The sequence below is a fragment of the Leucoraja erinacea genome, chromosome 10, assembly GCF_028641065.1.
Source record: "Leucoraja erinacea ecotype New England chromosome 10, Leri_hhj_1, whole genome shotgun sequence".
NCBI lineage: Eukaryota > Metazoa > Chordata > Chondrichthyes > Rajiformes > Rajidae > Leucoraja > Leucoraja erinaceus.
In genome coordinates this window covers 38,937,255-38,956,944 of record NC_073386.1, presented here as the reverse complement: position 1 = coordinate 38,956,944, position 19,690 = coordinate 38,937,255, and the positions used below count along the sequence as shown (strand labels likewise).

Below are 19,690 nucleotides of genomic sequence, written 5' to 3'. Positions count from 1 at the left end.
AAATTGTCTTCAAAACCATTACTATAAACTCACAATTTACTATGCCCTTATGTGATAATTTTGAAATAATTCAGATGATTTAAAAGTCAAATCCTAAATATTGCACGTAAATATTCGAAAAGGAATATTTCTGCATAATAGTAAATTGCAAATGTTTTAATGCATTTGATCAGTTACATTTTCTATCAAAATTATTAAAATAAAACAAAGTACAACGTTTGAGTACTGAAATCTCCTCCTAATTTCATTCTAAATGAAAATATAACATTATATTAAAAACATTGCATTTTCTCCAAATTAAAATGCTGTACCCCACCCAGTACATGTCACAATCATAGATGTGCTAAATTTGTTTTTGTATAAATGGACAATTGTCACTGAAGGTTTAAGTGGTTTTAGAATTAGAAACCCACTTTTAAATATATTGAACTATACCAAAAAATGTAATTAGTTCAGGAGAAGAAATGTTTTTAGGTCAAGACCACATAAACTCTGTGCTATGTACACATCTCATGACTGATACAATTCAAAGGAGGTTCACTAGAGTTACTTGGGAGAGTTTAAACTAGTGGAGCAAGGGGATGGGAACCAGAAATTGGAAGGCGTGATGATGAGGAAGGTAGAGGCGAGGACCACCAGCAAGCCTCAAAGTAAGGACAGGCAGGGAATGGTGAAGGAATATGGTGACTAATGGGCTGAAGTGTATTTATTTTGATGCAAAGAGTACTGTGAAGGAGCCTGGATCAGCATTTGGGACTATGATGTTGTCGCCATTGCAAAAATGTGGTTGCGAGAGGGACACACCAATGTTCTGGGGTTTCAATATTACATTGAGATTAAGGGAGAGGCAAAAGTTGTGGAAGAATTACACTACTAATCAGAGAGATTGTCATGGCAGCACTCAGAGGACATAATGAAGATTTTGTCCGCTGAGGCAATATGGGTAGAGGTATGAAATAAGAAAGATGCAAGCACTCTAATGGGAGTGTACCACAGTGCCCTCCCCCCCCCCCCCCCCCAAAATCAAGTGGGGGATATGTAATCATATTACAGAAATATGCCACAGCTATATTGTTATGTGAGTGGGCATCTTTGACTTGCCCAATGTTGACAGGTACTTGCTCAATGCCAAATGCTGAGATGGGCAAATTTGTGAGGTGTATCCAAGAGGGTTTATTGACATAGTATGTAAATAGACTAACCCAGAAAGGGAACATACTGGACCTTACGTTGGGACGTAAGCCTGGTCCGGTGACTGGTGTTTCAGTGAAAGAACATTTTGAAAATAGCAATCACAATTATGGAGTTTGTTAAAAACTTATGGTTTTTAAGAGTCTGAAGAAGGGACCCGACCCGAAATGTCACCTATCCATGTTTTCCAGGCGCTCTGCGTGAGTCACTGAGTTATTCCAGGACTCCTTGTCTTCTTTTTCCCTTATAAATATTAAGATGGTTTTAAATAGGGAGAAGGCTGGACCTTGCAAGAAAGTACGTGATTGGTGTAAGGCAAACTACAACATTATTCGACAAGAGTTCTGGAAGGTAAACCCAGCTGACATGTGGATGTTGTTTAAAGGCCAGCTGATCTAAGTTCAGAACCAGCATGTTCCAGGAAGGAGGGATAAGGATGGCAAAGTAAAGGAACCTTGAATGACCGAAGATGGTGTAAATTTGACCAAAAAGAAAATGAAAATGCATGCAAGGTCTGTCAGGATGGAATCAGACATCAGACAGAGCCTTTGAGGAATATAATGAAATGAGGAAAATACTCAAGTGCACGATTAATAGTGTACAAAATGGGCCGCAAAATTGCTTTGGTTGGTCGGATTAAAGAAAATACCAACGTTTTTCATATCTACATTAAAAAAATCAGATGGTAATCAGGGAAAATGTAAGACCACTCAAGGATAGAGGAAATTAGTGCTTGGAGTCTGGGAATGTTAGAGTGAATGGGGGGGGGGGGGGGGGGGGGGGGGGGGGGGGGGGGGGGGGGGGGAATCTGTGCAGGATGGGGGGGGGGGGGGGGGGGGAGCAGTGCAGGATGAAGGGGTGGAGCACACTCACACACACGCGCGAGGCTTCAGAGGCCCTGTGAAAGGTAATTTCAGCTCAATTCAGCGCTAAATGCAGCTCAACTGCCTGTCTCGCCTACAGTCCTGTCTCAATCCAGACAGGGCTGTAAATTAACCTGGCGAGACAGGCACAGTTGAACTGGGTTTAGCGCTGCTTCTCTGCGCTAGCTGTGGGCACCGCTCCCGTCTGACCCTGACGTCTCTGGCCACCCGGTTGTGGGAAAGATGCTAAGTGTGGCGTGACGAAGGGTCGGAGCAAATGACGGGCCCCGCACAGCAGCGGCAGCGGCTTCATCTCCACCTCCTCCCGCACCCCGCCCGGCCTGATAAAGGCCGCTGCTGCTACTCCGCCAACGGCGCTTTCAAAACAGACCCTTGGAGGAGGGAGGTGTCGGTCAGTGGCGATTCGACAGCAATTGCAGCGCCGGAGACCGGGATCGATCCTGGCTGCGGTGCAGGTCTGCCGAGAGTGTTTTGGCACATCTCCCTCCTCCAATCACCGCGCTCTATCCTCAGCCGCCGCCCCCCCCCCCCCTACTTCCGCCTCTGACCGACACCTCCCTCCTCCAATCCAGAAGATTAAGATGCATTGGATTAACAGTGACTTGACTGGATGAATTCAGAGCTAATGCCCCTGTCCCACTTAGGAAACCTGAACGGAAACCTCTGGAGACTTTGCGCCCCACCCAAGGTTTCCATACTGTTTCTGGAGGTTTTAGTCAGTCTCCCTAATGGTCGAAAGTGGTTTCTGATTCTTCTATGTTCCAGCGATTATTTCAAAAAATTCAAAACCGGCCGCAACTAAAAATAGGTTGTCGTTTTAAAAATCGGCCATTTTTTAGTCGAAGCTGGTTGCGATGCTAGTTGAAGGTGATTGCCGGAGGTTGCAGGTAGTGGAAGGTAAGACCTTCAGTCACTCCCCACCCTCAGTCACTCCCTCCCTCCCTCCATAACCCCTCCCCTCCCTACCCCCTTGACCCATTGGGCCCTGTTCCCCCAACCCAACTCGTTCGCTCAACACAATATTCCACCTCTCATCCACAGCCCCCAACTGCGCAGGCGCGGCTCATTTCCCCTCATCCCCAACACACCCTCCCCCTCTTCTGCACCCTCCCTCTTCTCTCTTCTCTCCTCTCCCCTCCCCTCCTCCACTCCCTCTCCTTTCACCTACCCTCAGTCTCACCCTACCCTCAGTTACTCCCTCCCTCCATAACCACACTCCTCTCCCCTCCTTGTGAGGTGGGAGCTGCTGTTTTATTTTTTTATATAAATGAGATCCCATTCTGATGTCATTGTGGGGTGGAGCACTGCTGACAGGCAGTTTATGTAAATGAGATCCCATTGTGACATCACAGCTGCTAACTGCCACTGCAACATCAAGTGATTTTTCTCAAACTGGACTTTGTAAAGTTGAAAATGTGAATAACTTGCAAAATATACCATCAGCCTGAATGAAACCTGATACAACACGCCACAGGACAATTGTAAGTTGGTCCAAAAATTGTATTGTGTATCGTGTACTGTTACAGACAAACAGACAGACAAAATCGCATTATATTCCATACAGCCTGCATATTGCAAACAGTTTTCCCCAATCCATTATTTTCCTGTTTCCATAACATAAATTAGATATTACACATAATAGCAGAAATGTCATTGCTCAAAATATCACTTTATTTTTCAAAAAAGAAACCATCATTTTTGAGATCTAATCTTTGTATCATGTCAAGATCAATTATACATCAGTATACCTTACAACTGGCGCAGAGAGATTGCAAGGATGACACACACATAATGACCATTAAAAAATTGAGTAAGATTCAAATTGTTCCACAATAATCAATTAGCTGCACGTTTACATTAGATATATTCATTGACAATTTTCTAAGGTTTTTGATAGTTACAGAAGAACACTCAGGAAAAATAAATCATACAATCCAAATGAAAGCAACAAGACTAAAGATTAACTAGAAAATAGTTGCCTTTGGTACAAGGCAAAATCCACAATTAAAAGAACCTCATGTGGAGATCTGTAGTGGAGGTCTTTGACACTTGTGGCAGATGGACCTACCGACATTACCAACGCCTTTCTTCACCAGCTGCCACATGTTCCGGTTGATGCGGCTGTTGTTACCGACTCGTATTATAACCCCTGGCCGGCAGTAATTCCTTCAGGCCGCTACCACCGTCACCATGGGGCTTCCACCCCCTCTTCACTGCCATCTCCTTCTCTTTTTCCTGTCGCTTTCTCCACTCAGCCTCTCTCCTCCTCCACCACTACCTCCTCCACCTTCCCCAGAGTCGCTGATGTACTCCATCTTGGAAAATGGTGGCGACTGTGAGGGAGAAGGAGGCGGCAACAGCAGGAAAGCAGGGAGCTACGGAGTAGACAAGCGACGGATGAAGGAGGAGACAGGTGAGCGGGGAATGGACAAAGCAACGGTCAACAGGAAGAAGTGGGCAGCTGGTGAAAGAGCGGGAGCCCCATGGTGACTGAGCATGTGTTGTCAGTGGCACGGCCCGACGACAGGGACTGCAACATGAGTCACAACAACAGCCGCGTCAACCGGACGGTGCATCAGTTAGAGTAGAAAGACTAACTGGTGTAGACCTGCAGCATCAGTGTCTGTTTTTAAAGTGAAATGACACAAAATACTGGAGTAACTCAGCAGATAAAATTCGTCTAAAGAAGGGTCTCGACCTGAAATGTCACCGATCCAAGTTCTCCAGAGATGCTGGCTGATCTTTTGAGTTACTCCAGCACTTTGTGTCCTTTTGTGCATGAACCAGTATCTGCAGTTCTTTGTTTCTAGTACATAAAATGATAATATTTTATTCGGCTATCGCAAACAATCGGCAATAACGCACACCATTCCCACCCCCCACGGCCCATTATAACAAGGGCTTACCAACCGTACACAACTTTTGAACGTAGAATACTTACAAAATTGGCAGACAACATCAAAAGTAATGGCCAGCTATCAATCATTGGAGAAAAGTAGGATTCACGAAGATCTGAAACAATGGAACAGATTGTGATTGACAGATTTTATTTGACGTCATATCTCTGAAAGCAAGTCAAAATTCATGAACACAGGAACAAGAAAGATTTAACAATCTAACCAATAGCTAAACAAAGATAATTAGATCAAATGTAATACTTTTAACATTGGAGTATACATCACAAAAGAGTTTTCAAACAAAATATAACAGCAAGTATACACAAGGACAGATGACTCAAAACACATTCAAGATTTTTGATTCCAGGATTTAAGGCATGAGCTCCAAGAAAAGTGGTAGCTGAGTGTTTCAAATTTTACATTTGAGAAAGATTCATAAGTTCTAATGACTACCAGAGCATAAGAGAAGCCAACATATCATAAACAAGAATAAAAATAAGGAATCCTTTCCATCATAGAAGCATACAGCACAGAAACAGATCGTTCATCCCACCATATCTATGCAAACTATCAAAAATCGATCTATACCAATCCTGTTTAATAGTACTTAGCCCCATCTTAAACACTATCAGGGTTTCTGCCTCCACCATCTCCTCAGGCCGCCCATTCCAAATTCTGAATATTATTTTAAGTGAAAAATATTCTTCTTCTGAACCCCTTTAAAACTCCAATCTCTTATCTTAATCCCATGTCCTCTGAAACCATAAACTTCTACTATAAGCAAATTTCTACTCGGTATTTTATCTGTGCATTCATAATTTTGTATACCCCTAACTTCAGGAAGAAGGGCCTCGACCCGAAACGTCACCTGTTCCTTCTCTCCAGAGATGCTGCCTGTCCCGCCGAGTTACTCCAGCTTTTTGTGTCTATCTTCCCTAATCTTCCAAGCCTGTTTATACCCATAACTAAAACATTCCATATCAAGCAATGTCTGGACTAATCCCTTCTCTACTCTCCACTGCAATCATGTCTTTCCCATAGTCTGTACAGTTCTGGTTTCCGCCTATGGCCTAACAAATTTTTCAGACAATTGTACCAAACAATTCTTGCATTCTATGCCCTGGCTAATATAGGCAATTACCACTGCTTTCTTAACCACCTTTGAGGAAATATTATATAATAGAATTGCTCAGATAATAACTTTTGTGTGAGGAACTTATGTTAAGTTGCAAGAGAAGGGCTTGGAGTTAGGGGTTTTAGAAATACATGTCCCCACAAAGAAATAAAGTGCAAAGAACACACACATGCAGGAGAACAAATGGCTTATCATAACATGGAAATGTTGATCTGAATAGGCATAGCTTTGTCTGCTTTGAAGCAGCTATAATGCTGTCAGACGTTCCCAATCAACAACTCATGTCTAGTATAGATCCCACATCAGCCTAGCTGCAATAGTACCTCAGAAGGGATCAAATGTTCTACTCCCAAGGAATGCATCCCCATCTATGCAGGATCACAGTTGGTTTGTGGTTGGGCAAATGGGACCCATCTCATGATAGGATCCCATCACTTCCCTATCCCGAGTGACGGCCACTGGATCTCGGATTGCTGGATGGGATGGGCAAAAGGGGGTTTCGTAGTAAACTCATATCGACACTGTAATAGGTCAATATACATGGAAAAAGCTTACTACTTCTTTTTCAATGGCACGGCGACCAATGTCTTAAGACCTCCCTTTCCAAGGAACTAAGCCATTTGTGCCCTTGTCCCTACCACCGTTCCTTGCCCAGCAAGTTGGTCCCGAAAGGAACAAAGAATTCTGCGCATGGCAGTATCCGCCAAATTCTGTGCCAACTGGAAGAACCGAGACACCAGGGGAGCCAATAAAGGGCATGCTATTGGATGGGGTATCCTTAGTGCACTGACGTTGGGAGGGATAACAGGGTCTGAGGCGGCTAAGAATCATAATTATATAGTCTGTGGACTGATTATTTTGGGAAATGCCACTACCGGAGCTCTGGAAGCAATAAAAACCCAACTATCAGAAATGCGTATGTTGCAGAATAGATATGCCTTGGACTATCTGTTGGCCCGTGACGGAGGGACACGTGCTATTGTGAAAAGACAGATGTATGATGGGAATTCAGGACAGAACTAGTAACATCACCAAACAACAACATGACATTACCCTACTTGATGGGATGAAAGAGGGTATTGAATGGGGAGACTGGGGTTTTGGGGGATTATATAATTGGATCATTAATATGGCCATATATGCAGCAATAGTGGTTTTGTGTTTGTTCGTGGGAATTGCTATTGTTAAATGTATTATTGCTAGACTAATGATAACCTTGGGTAATGTGGAAACTGGTGAGAAGATATTATTGCAACATCTAGAAGAAGAAGAAATTCCAATGTTGAAGGATGAGGATGTTGAAAGGATGGTAAATGCACAGGTTGGGAAAGAATTGTTAGAAAACGAATGTATTAGAATGAATAAAATGGAGATAGACCAGTGGTGTGAAGCCCAGAATAGTTGAGCACCCCAAGGGCTAGGGTAGAAGCACATCAGAGGAGTAGGGAGCAGCATTGGTGTCAACAAGCCAGCCTGCCGACTTGCGTGGTCCAGGTTTTGGGGGCTATAAAGCATCTCAAGGTTAGGAATAAACTTGGATGACTAATAAGCCAATGCTGATGAGTCTCTGTCTGTGTTATTATCCTATTAGTGGTCATAATATGACCAGAAGAGGGAATGAGGAAATATTATATAATAGAAGAATTGCTCAGATAATAACTTTTGTGTGAGGAACTTATGTTAAGTTGCAAGGGAAGGGCTTGGAGTTGGGGTTTTCAGAAATACATGTCCCCACAAAGAAATAAAGTGCAAAGAACACACACACAGGAGAACAGATGGCTTATCATAACATGGAAATGTTGATCTGAATAGGCATAGCTTTGTTTGCTTTGAAGCAGCTATAAATCTGTCAGAAGCTGTATTTGGTTCAGTTTGGTGTTTAGAGTATAGGTTGTTGATGGGATCTCTTCCCAGGACATAGGCACCATTTGTCCTTTATTTGTGACACATCTTTGAGCTCTGGTGTGTCATAAAGAGGATTTATGGTTGTTTATATTGGGTCTTGTGCCCCTGTCCCACTTAGGAAACCTGAACGGAAACCTCTGGAGACTTTGTGCCCCACCCAAAGTTTCCGTATGGATCCCGGAGGTTTTTGTCAGTCTCCCTACCTGCTTCCACTACCTGCAACCTCCGGCAACCAAAGATCCTATAGCAGAGCTCTGCTATAGGATCTTTGCCAGCAACCACCTGCAACCTCCGGGAACCGCACGGAAACCTCGTGTGGAGCGCAAAGTCTCCAGAGGTTTCTGTTCAGGTTTCCTAAGTGGGACAGGGGCATTAGACAGCAAGGCTAGATAATAGTCTGTGATATGGCTTGGCTGTTTCAATGTATTTATGTTGAGATAAGAGATAAAACATAGGTGATGGTTGGGTGACCTTTGTATAAGGGTGATTTCTTATGTTTATAGAAAACTGAGAAAGTAACTCTGTTTTGATTTAAGCCAAACTACCGGGGTCTGCATATAGTAATCTTCCTTCATTGTGTGGAATGCTATTAGTCTCCAGCTCGGTGTTGGAAGGTTGGTTCCCGGATGCAATACTCCACCACTCACCCATAGGTCCCAATATTCACCACTACCTGGAGAGCGAGGGAGGGTGGGGGGGGGGGGGGGGGGGGGGGGGGGGAGGGGGAGCAGCGAGGGAGAGGGGAAGCAGCGAGGGAGGGGGGAGCGGGGGGGGCAGTGAGGGAGGGGGGGCAGCGAGGGGGAGGCAGCGAGATGGGGAGGGAGACGGGGAAGGGGGCACGGGAAGGGGGCACGGGAAAGGGACACGGGAAAGGGACACGGGAAAGGGACACGGGAAAGGGACACAGAGGCAGGGGAGCTTGCTGCCCTTTGGAGCTGGGGTTTCCGGGTGTCCGCTGTCTTTTGGAGCTGGGGTTTCCGATTTGCAGCGTCTTTTGAGCGGGCGGCCCTGCTGCTGCTAGCGGGCGGACAGTCAAAAGCAGCGGAGGGCCGGCCGATCGTGGCTTCCGCGATGGGAAGCCCACCCACCTGCGTGACAGGCGATCGGGCGGGGGAGACGGAGAGGTGGTCGTCCCCCGTGATGGCCAGAAATTGCCAGGTGGGATCGGGATCACCAGTGAGGAAAAGGCGTCACGATTCCCCATGTCCCTGCGATCAACGGAGGAATCGCACGTCTCCAGAGACGGCCTCTCGCAGAGGGAGTAATAGCTGCCAGGGCCCCATCCCATCGTGCTGCCCCGCTCCCACGCGACGATAAAGGCCGCTGCCGCCATGTTTTAGAAACCGAGCCAAAGCACGAACGTACTTCATGTTCAGCGACTGGTCTGGGAGCAGGGCTGGGCGCTGTGGACGGCCGGGCGAGTACTAGTCGACAGTGAGTCAGGAGGCGAAAAATTAACTGTGATTCGGGGGGGGAGAGAGAAGGTCTCCTGTGAGCGGGAGGGGCCATTGTGATGTCAGCTCGTTAGATTTTTAAAATGTCAGTTTTTAAAAACTAGGGAAATAATGAATCAAATTTACAGATGAGGGGATTTTTGAAATCATGAGGTAAATCTCTACAGGAATATGTAAAAATGTCACAGTTACCGCGTCGGGTTTTCGAGGAGATATGAATCAAATTAAAATTCCCCCTCTCCCTCCCCTGCTCTCCATTCCCCCCCCCTCCACTCCCCCTCTCTCTCTTTCTCTGCCCCGGTGAGGGGGTAGAGAGTGAGGGGGAGGGGGTAGAGGCAGCACCTACCCAAGTCGTAGAGCACAAGCCTCCCCATCAGGCGCCGGGCCCGAGCTAGGCTGCAGCTGGCGTGGACCAGAGCGATGCCCGGAGCAATTCGAGGACAGTGGTAAAACAGCGGTGGGCTGGCCGTTCGTGGCTTCCTCGAGGGTAAGACCACCCACCAGCGTGACAGACTATCGGGCGGGGGAGACGGCGAGGCGGTCGTCCCCTGTGACGGACGTGACAGCCACTTTTCAGCTGCGCTTGTCCGCGGCCGCACTGCGATAACGACCGCCGCCGCCATGTTATAGAACTTCAAGAAGCCCAGTTGATTACGTGTTCAATGGCTTAAATCCAGAGCCGGGGGGGGGGGGGGGGGGGGGGGGGGCGAATGGCCTCCTCCTGCACCTTTTTTCTATGTTTCTATGATATGGTCCTTCAGTTTCTCAATTATCCCAGAGATCCACCAAACATTGCGCAGAGCCCAAGCAATCCTCCCAAATGCATCATCTCAGGGTTAAATTCTTTTTTCCATTGTTCTACTGATTTTATCAATTTATCATGATTTCACCGTTAACCCGTTGGGTTTTCGAGGAGATGCAAATCAAATAAAAAGTTCAAGCAAGCATCCCCACAAGCGAACATCCAGAGTTTTATAAGTTACTAGACCAAGTGCAGACCGTTGGGTCTGTTCCCGCAAGGGGGCAAAGTAGCGAGGGGTCAGCCTGACATCATCACGTACGCCGTCAAGACGCCGCGCAAAGCCACGCGCTAGGCGTATGCCGTCAAGATGCTGTGTACGACATCAAGACTCTGCATACGCCCGTCAAGAAGCTGCGTACAGGCCGACAGACCATTAACGTGCGGGATATTCGGACAGTGCAAGCCTGCTGGGACGGCGAAAAGCAGCAGGGGGACCAGGCGATCTTTGGCTTCGGCCAGCATGACAGAGCCGGGCCGGGGGGGGGTAAAAATCTCAGCATTTTTGCGTCTGGTTTTGGCGGAGTATCGAATCAAACGCCAAAAATATGACATACATTCTCACACACACACACAGTTTTAAAGTATATAGATATGATATATGATATGATACCCCCTCCCCGGGGCAGAGACCAGTTTTGGTCTCCTAATTTGAGGAAGGACATCCTTGTGATTGAGGCAGTGCAGCGTAGGTTCACGAGATTGATTCCTGGGATGGCGGGACTGTCATATGAGGAAAGATTGAAAAGACTAGGTTTGTATTCACTGGAGTTTAGAAGGATGAGGGGTGATCTTATAGAAACATATAAAATTATAAAAGGACTGGACAAGCTAGAGGCAGGAAAGATTTTTCCCAATGTTGGGTGAGTCCAGAACCAGGGGCCACACTCTTAGAACAAAGGGGAGCTCATTTAAGGCTGAGGTGAGAAAAAACTTTTTCTCCCAGAGAGTTGTGAATTTATGGAATTCCCTGCCAGAGGGCAGTGGAGGTCAAATCACTGGATGGATTTAAGAGAGAGTTAGATAGAGCTCTAGGGGCTAGTGGAGTCAAGGGATATGGGGAGAAGGCAGGCACGGGTTATTGATAAGGGACGGTCAGCCATGATCACAATGAATTGCGGTGCTGGCTCGAAGGGCCGAATGGCCTCCTCCTGCACCTATTTTCTATGTTTCTATGATATGGTCCTTCAGTTTCTCAATTATCCCAGAGATCCACCAAACATTGCACAGAGTCCAAGCAATCCTCTCAAATGCATCATCTCAGGGTTAAATTCTTTTTTCCATTGTTCTACTGATTTTATCAATTTATCATGATCCTGTAATCCAAGAACACTCTTCAATACCATCACCAATACATTATCAATACCACCACAAATATTTGCGTCATCGGCAAACTTATTAATCCCTCCTACATTCACTTAATCATGCAAATACATAATAAATTAAGCCAAAGTTTAATTTGAATTTGAAATAATTTTTGATGTTCATTTCTTTAAAATTTTTGTATCAGTTCAATTCAAAATCACCTTAACATTGCATACTTGTGTTACATGCATGAAATAATGAGTGGCAAGAGCAATCCAGGTGGATTCTGTGAAGCACTAACACTGTTCAGTAATAGTGACATTTATGTTAAACAATTCATCTAAAAATAACTTGCTTTATTTATTAAAAGAAAGATGCTGAAGAAACTCAGAATGAAGAGTCCTAGCCAAAACTGATCTGTCCATTTCCCTCCACGGTTGCTGCCTGACCCACTGAGTTTCTTCAGCAGTTTGCTTTATTTTGCTCAGGATTTCAGCATCTGCAGTCTCCCGTGTACTCTTTTGTTTATTTAGTTGGTTGAAAAATCCAGGAAAGAACAGACTTTTATTCATTTTGCATCTTTCATTATTCCATAAAGGTGATATTTGATCCATGATCACCTTGTTAATCCCAATTAAAAACATTTTGGTAGGAAGTTTACAATGAGTCTCAGCAGCCCCAAGTTTTAAGAGAGTGGCGACAACAAGAAAAAAAGTGCGAAAGTAGCAATAGTTCCTGGTTTTGTTCCAGGAATCCAGTTATGTGAAATATAGATTTTAATGGTCAATGAATAGCTTTTCCCAGTATGGGAACATGTTCAAGCAAGGGAGCAGTGTAAATAACCTCAACCTGATGCTGAGCTTCAGCCTGCAGAAACCTTAGCTATTCATGATTGTGAACAGTCTGAAGAGGTCTTACATAACTAAATAAGTTAAAAGCAGAAGTCATCACTATCTCAAGGAATTCAACCCACAAAAACCTTGTTACCCTCTATGCTAGCAGTTACTTCTTTTCCAAAAATGACACTTGCATATCATTTTTCTGCATCAGTTCAAGATTATCATGAGTGCCAAAAAATGATTACACAATGAAGTTGGCAGTCATCTATCCAAAAGGTCAAACCAATAAGCTTAGCAGAAAAAAAAATACTTTCATTATCTTCGCCCATAATAGTTGGTTAAAAATGAAGCAACAACAGCAATGCTTACAAAGTACATAGAACAGTTCAGCACAGTAATGAGCATCTCTGATCACAATATCTGTGCAAACCATGAGACCAGATTAAACTAATCCCATCTGTTTACACAATATGTGTAACCCTCCATTCCCTGCCTGGTGATGTGCCTATCTAAATGCTCATCGAAATGTTGCCACACCATCTGCTTCTATCACCTCCCTTGGCAGCATGTTCCAGATACCTGCCACTCTGTGTAAAAAAGAAAGCCTTGTAAAACTGATTTAAACTTTTCTCTCACCTTAAAGTTGTGCCCTCTCATATTTACATCATGGGAGAAAGACTACAATACAATACCGTTTATTTGTCATTTGAACCTCACATGAAGTTCAAACGAAATTTGGTTTCTGCAGTCATACAAGAAAAGAACCAAGACACACACCAACACAATTTACACAAACATCCATCACAGCGAATCTCCTCCTCACTGTGATGGAAGGCAAAGTCTTGTCTCTCCCCTGCTCTCCATTCCTCTCCCGAAGTCAAAGTCAAAGCCCCCAGCGGGCGCTAGCAAGTCCCACGGCGACTTAAAGCCGCGCCGGGCGATGTAAGGCCCTGCTCCGGGTCCCGATGTTGGAGCCCCCGGCGGGCGCTAGCAAGTCCGCGGCCATTTAAAGCCGCACCGGGCGATGTAATGCCCCGCTCCAGGTCACTTTCAACCCCCCAATTCGAGCGGGAGAATTCGCCATTGCCGGTGCCCCGCAAAGCGGTCTCCCACGGAACCGCGAGCTCCCGGTGTCACCATCCACCGGAGTCGGGTCGCAGCAGCGCGCCACCACAGCTCTCCACGCTCCGAAGCTGGCCAGCTCTACAATGGTTGGTCCGCAGCTCCGCAGGCTCCGTGACTTGAGCTGTCGTTCCGGTTGAAGGCCGCTCCACGGTGCTAGGCCCCAACGGCAACGGAGACCCGACAGGGAAAGGTCGGGTCCCCGTACAGGGAAGAGATCTAAAAGTTCCCCCCACCCACACCCACCCCCCCGCCCATACACAGTCAAAAACCCACCACAAACTATACACTCAACAGGACAATAAAATTAAAAAAAAGACAGAAGGACTGCAGAGGCCGCTGTGACGTCGGTCGCGCCCCCAACCCATAACCATTTGCCCTACATGTGCTCTCAATTTTGTGGGGGGTCATCAAATTGAAAAAGTATGGATAAAGTTAAAGGGAAGGTGAGTGCAGGATCCAGAATAAGAAATAGGACAGAAAGTTGAGAAAGGGACAAGAGCCCAAACATCTGGCAACATGGGGGCCAGCATGAGAAGAGTACAGAACTGAACTCAGAACTGTTAACTACAGAACTGAACATGGTATATTCGAATATATACAGAAAGCGAAACAAGGATAAACTTATGCTGCAGTTAAAAACAGGCATCACGGAGTCATAACTTAAAGAGGATCAGAGCAGGAAGCAGAACATCCAAGGGTACACATCCTATCAAAAACAAACGCAGGTGGGCAGACGGCAGCTCTCTTGGTAAAGCATGAAATCCAATCCTTGGTAAGATACAACATAGGTTCTGAAAATGTACAATCCACCAGGGTGGAGTTAAGAAACTGCAAGGATAAAGAGATCCTTAGAGGAGTTAGTTACAGGCCTCTGATTAGTGGCTAGGGCAGGGCTCTCGCTTAACTTTTATTCCCTGTTGCCAGCCAGGCAACCTCGGCAGCTTTTTAGGTTGCCAAATGACAGTTTAGGTGGTCATTTAAGATGGCTTGCATGACACGTGCGATAATGTGCTCGGACGAAGTGCGTAGTTACCAGTAGGAATTATGCTCAATGATGCATTCACATATTATTTCTGCTTCAAATAAAGTCACAAACGATATATCAAGACATGATATGTACCACAATGACATGCAGCAAAATTATAATACAGTATCTCATCTCTTTTTACACGTTGCAATGAATGCAATTTCTATTATCTCTTTCCACTTCCAAACAAAAATATGGTTATTCAGCGTATGATCAACCTCGGTGAGACCAAGCACAGGCTTGGGGATCGCTTCGCACAACACCTCACTCAGTTCGCAATAACCAACCTGATCTCCAGGTGGCTCAGCACTTCTACTCCCCCTCCCATTCCAAATCCGACCTTTCCGTCCTGGGCCTCCTCCATGGCCAGAGTGAGGCCCACCGTAAATTGGAGGAACAGCACGTCATATTTTGCTTGGGTAGTTAACACCCCAGCGGTATGAACATTGGCTTCTCCAATTTCAGGTAGTCCTTGCTTTCTCCCTTCTTCCCCTCCCATTCCCAGCTCTCCTACTGTCTCCGCCTCTTCCTTTCTTTTTCCCGCCCCCCACCCCTCTCGACATCAATCTGAAGAGGGGGTCTCGACCCGAAACGCCTATTTCCTTCGCTCCATAGATGCTGCCTCACCTGCTGAGTTTCTCCAGCATTTTTGTCTACCCATTCACACAAGTTATTATCCCACTTTCCTCACCCACTCCCCACATTAGGGGCAATTTTACAGAGACAAGTTAACCTACAAAGCCAACGCTTCTTTGGGATGTGGGAGGAAACCCACACGCTTGCAGGGAGAATGTGCAAATTCAACACAGACAGTGCCCGAGGACAGGATCGAACATAGATCTCTGGCGTATGAGGCAGCAAGTCCACCAGCTGTGCCACTATATTTTATTTTCCAACACACAAAAAATTATACATTGATAACTATGTTTTAATTCAGTTCAAGGCTATTGGGGCAGTACATTGGCCATAAATTTGCAATCTAAAATTGCCAGAGATCCGGAATTGATCCTGAATAAGGGTGCTGTCTATATGGAGTTTTGTTTTCTCGTTTATAACATTGTTTACAGAGTACTATGTTTCATATTCTGTTGTGCTGCTGCAAGTAAGGATTTCATTGTTCTAACTGGGACGTGAGAGAATAAAACACTCTTGACTTACGTCGCTGATGTGTGGGATAGAACTAGAGTACGGGTGATCGGTGGTCAGCGGGGACTCGGTAGGCCAAAGGGCCTGTTTCCATGCTGTATCTTTAAATTAAACTAAAAACACTAAAACCAGAGGAAATGTAAAGAATGGTCTCTACCCAAAACATCACCCATTTTTTTCTATCCAGAGATGCTGGCTGCTCCATGGAGTTCCCCCGCACAATTAAAGCATGGAATAGTCTTCACCCTACCATAGTTACCAACCAGACGCAACTAAATTTAAGGTAGTCTTTTTTTTTCCCCCAAAATCCCTTTTTTGCTTAAGTCCAAGGCAAGAGTCAAGAGAGTTTTATTGTCATGTGTCCCAGATAGGACAATGAAATTCTTGCTTGCTGCAGCACAACAGAATATGTAAACATAATACTGAATATAATACGGAGATAAAAGTTCAGTGAGTCTATATACTATAGACCATATATATACACAATAAATAAACAAATGCAATAGGCTGTTATTTTTCAGAGTTTGGAGTTTGGTGGTGGTGGGTCCACCAGAGGAGGGGGTGGAGAGGAGGGGGTGAGAGGAGGGGGGTGGAGAGGAGGGGGTGGAGAGGGGGGGGTGGAGAGGGGGGGGGTGAGAGGGGGGGGGGTGGAGGGGGGGGGGGAGGAGGGGGGGAGGGGGGAGAGGGAGGGTGGGGGGGGAGGGTAGAGAGGAGGAGGGGGGTGGGAGGGGTAGAGAGGAGGAGGGGGGAGGGTAGAGAGGAGGGGGGGGGAGGGTAGAGAGGAGGGGGGAGGGTAGAGAGGATGGGGGGGAGGGTAGAGAGAGGATGGGGGGGGTAGAGAGGGGGGGGTAAGGAGAGGGGGGGTAAGGGAGGGGGGGGTAGGGGGAGGGGGGAGGGGTAGAGAGGAGGGGGGAGGGTAGAGAGGAGGAGGGGGGGGGGGGGGTAGGGGGGAGGAGAGGAGAGAGGAGGGGGGGTGGGGGGAGAGAGAGGGAGAGCAGAGGTTATGCATCTGGATCCTCAACTTCCAAATTCACAGATCACAATCGGTAAGATTTGCAGCAACATTCTCCACAATAATTCTCAACGCCAGTGTTCAGCAAGGGTGTGTTCTCAGCCCCTTACTATATGCTATACACTCATAACTTTTACAAGTTTGTACAGGACTCTACTATAATAGGCCGGATCTCAAAACAATGATGGGATGGAGTGTAGAAAGGAAATACAGAGCTTAGAAACATGTTGTCAATACAACAATTTTTCCCTCAGTGTCAGCAGAACAAAGGATTCATTATTGACTTCAGGAAACAGGGTGGTGACCACATCCCAGTCAGCATCAATGGTGCTCAAGTAGAAATGGTTGAGAGCTTCCCAGTCACAAATATCAGAACAATTTGTTCTGAACCAACCACATTGATGATCTGGCCTCTACTTTCTCAGATGACTAAGGAATTCAGAATGTCCAATGTATCTTATCAATTTCTATAGATACACTGTTGAAACCATCACATCTGAACTTAGTTTAGTAATTGCTCTACCAAAGCCCGCAAGAAATTGCAGTTTTGGATGCAGCTCAGTCCATCACGCAAAAAAGCCTTGCAACCCCTACCACCTGCCATCTACACTTCATGCTGCTTCTGGAAAGCAGCCAACATAATCAAGCATCACTTACACCCTAGTCATTCACTCTTCTCCCCTCTCCTATCACAGAAGATACAAAATCTTGAAAACACACACCATATTCAGGAACAGCTTCTTCCTGCTGTGAGCAGACTCTTGAACTCTCAAGGTAAGGGTGTAGTCCTGAACTCCCAAGCTACCCCATCGCAGTTCCTCCATTATTTTTTATGTTTGTAGCTGCAACATTATATTCTGCACTGTGGTATTTTTTCTCTTTGCACTACCTGTAATATTTATGCATGGTTTGATTGTACTTGTGTATGGTATGATTTGACTGGATAGCACACAAAACAAAAGGTTTTCCATTGTATCTCAATACACATGACAATAATGAACCAATACTCAAGGAAGGAGCCTTCAGGTTGAATAGTGATTTCTAATTGTGTCATGAGTGTTAACACTACTTGTAGAAGGTGTGAGGTTGGAAAACACAGTAGGCAGAGTTATGGGAACCAGAGTAGTCGGTCAGAAATAAGCGAGTTTGGTATCTTGATAAACACAAGGAATCATGGGATTTGTCAAAGGTCATTCGGGATTTTTTTTTTTTTTTTTTTTTAAAGCGAACGCAGCGCTGTATAAACTGTGTATAAATTGTTAACTATTCTACCAAGGAATAAATCTAGAATTCTGTCAACTCAATAGCTTCCTTTCTTGTTCTGCTGTTCACACATTACTTACACAGTCCAAGTTCTAGTTCAGTTCATTAATCTGCAATTATGAGATATTCAAAAAGTTAAAGAATTTATTATTTTCATTTAATCCTTAGTGTTTGCTACCAGAAAAATAAAATATTACTTGTGTTTGAAACATTTTCTTATCTTTATTCATAGTTTATGTGTAAAAATATATTTAATCTGAGGCAGGCTGCGACTGTATCAGTGTGATGTGGGCTGATGCTTTACCTGCAGGCGGTGTGAATGTACCGTTAAGGCAAAGATTCATCTCAGTTAAAAACTGAGTACAGGGTTGGCCCCGTGAAGGAGCAGCCAATCCAATAAGACATTTAACTGTGAAATGCCTGCCCTTTAGTATTGGATGGATTGAGTGGAGGGTCTGTGCTGTTCCAAGTTTGCAGTGCTTTGTCCCCAGCCATCTCACCCATTGTACGTTGACCAGCACAGTTAGCAGAGGCTCGTTGTGCAGGTGTTACCCGAAACCAAAGGTTTTGTGGAGGTTCTGCGTTAGGATCGGGCTCGCAGCAAGCTAGCGAGAAGGCTGTCAGATCAGATCAGGTTGCCGAATGGCGGAAGGGCGGATTTTAATGGGTCGTTATTAAACTGTTCCATCTGTATGGCATCGCCAGCTCTCTCTCTCTCCCAGGTCTCCCACCTCAACTGTTGACAAAGGCTGACTGAAAAATGCTCCCACTCATATTACGGGTTGGCTCCGCATTTACCCACTTGCTGGGCGGGCAGTGCCTCCTTCAAAGAGAGCGAGAACAGGTACCATCAGCTGGGGAGCTGCGACCCACTCCTGAGTGAAGCCTCTAGTTTGGCAGCAGTTCAAATGGCTGCAAATTTTCATAATTATCACTGCCCGGTCACCCGGATCGGGCTCCCAACTGTGTGCCCTGACAGACTGGAACCAACCCCAGGAGTTAAAGCGACAGCATCTTTATTTAAGCCAACTCACCTCAAAAGTTTAACCAGCCTGTTCGAATCCAATCTGAATTCCAACCTACCCCCACACAGCACATTCTCTTCTCTGGAGCAGTTCAAGATGGCAGCGCTGGCTTAACAGCTGCGGCCCACCTGCAGTCCGTCTGTTTTATTTTCTTTCGTTTTGTTCTTTGCCATGTTTTAGTTAATTTTGTTTTATTAAGTTGTGTATGTATGTGGGTGGGGTGGGAGAAACATGCTTTGGCCTCTTCCTTCGGGGGATGCGACTTTTTCTTCGGTCGTATCCCCCGTCTCCGTCTGCGCCGAGGCCTAATGGCGGAGCTGGCGGCAACGGAGCTGTAGCGGCGGCAGCAGCAGCGGAGACCTGACTCGGCCCTGGAGCTGTGGCGGCAGCAGCGGAGACCGGACTCGGCACTGAAGCTGTGGCGGCGGCGGCAGCAGCAGCGGAGACCTGACCCGGCACCGAGGCTGTGGCGGCGGCAGCAGCAGCAGCAGCAGCGACCTGGCTCGGCCCTGAAGCTGTAGCGGCGGCGACAGCAGCGGAGACCTGACCCGGCACCGAGGCTGTGGCGGCGGCAGCAGCAGCAGCAGCGGCGACCTGGCTCGGCCCTGAAGCTGTAGCGGCGGCGGCAGCAGCAGCGGAGACCTGACCCGGCACCGAGGCTGTGGCGGCGGCGGTGGCAGCGG

At 46.2% G+C, this 19,690-nt stretch overlaps 1 protein-coding gene across 1 annotated transcript in view; it reads right to left on the bottom strand.

Annotated features, from left to right (window-relative positions):
* Nucleotides 1-19,690, bottom strand: part of ralgps2 (Ral GEF with PH domain and SH3 binding motif 2) — a 266,842-nt gene that overhangs the window by 220,131 nt on the left and 27,021 nt on the right. Inside the window, exon 2 of the mRNA XM_055641989.1 lies at nucleotides 5,017-5,087. The gene's annotated coding sequence lies outside the window, so the exon portion shown is untranslated. The remainder of the gene's footprint in view (nucleotides 1-5,016; nucleotides 5,088-19,690) is intronic.